The following is a 597-nucleotide window of genomic DNA, read 5'->3' as shown; positions in this document are numbered from 1 at the left end:
GCGTGCGCGGTTTGACGGGCGGCGGAGGAAAAAGATGCATAATAGAAATTGGAGTGCTGGGAATGACGGATGCGATCATACCAGAACTAACGCACCGGATCCCATCAGACCTCCAAAGTTAGTGTGCTTGGGCGAGAGTAGTGTTGCATCCCTTCCTTTTTTTTCCCTTTAAAATTTGGTTTAATTTTGCCCGTTCGATCGACGAATCTTTTTGTTTTTCCTCTTGGCGGAAACGAGAAGGGGACAAGGCGCAGGGGCGCGCGTGCGGTGTGTGACTGGCGGCGCAGGAGAAAGAGGCATAATTGAATTTGGAGTGCTGGGAATGACGGATGCGATCATACCAGCACTAACGCAAAGGATCCCATCAGAACTCCGAAGTTAAGCATGCATGTGCGAGAGTAGTACAAGGATGGGTGACCCCCTGGGAACTCCTCGTGTTGCATCCCTTCCTTTTTTTTTTCCTTTAAAATTCAGTTTAATTTTGCCGGTTCGATCGACGAATCTTTTATTTTTCCTCGTGGCGGAAACGAAAAAGGGGGCAAGGCGTAGGGGCGCGCGTGCGGGGTGTGAATCTTCCTTTTTAAAGGAAAATTCCTT

The 597-nt window shown here is 49.1% G+C and overlaps 1 non-coding gene across 1 annotated transcript; it reads left to right on the top strand.

Annotated features, from left to right (window-relative positions):
• Positions 1–327: 327 nt before the first annotated feature.
• Positions 328–446, top strand: LOC124892023. Its single transcript, XR_007050031.1, has one exon. It is a non-coding gene; the product is annotated as a 5S ribosomal RNA (ribosomal RNA).
• Positions 447–597: the final 151 nt, after the last annotated feature.

Source organism: Capsicum annuum, unplaced genomic scaffold (genome assembly GCF_002878395.1).
Source record: "Capsicum annuum cultivar UCD-10X-F1 unplaced genomic scaffold, UCD10Xv1.1 ctg43375, whole genome shotgun sequence".
Lineage (NCBI taxonomy): Eukaryota > Viridiplantae > Streptophyta > Magnoliopsida > Solanales > Solanaceae > Capsicum > Capsicum annuum.
The sequence above is the reverse complement of the archived record's forward strand: the minus strand, read 5'-3'. Positions and strand labels throughout refer to the sequence as shown.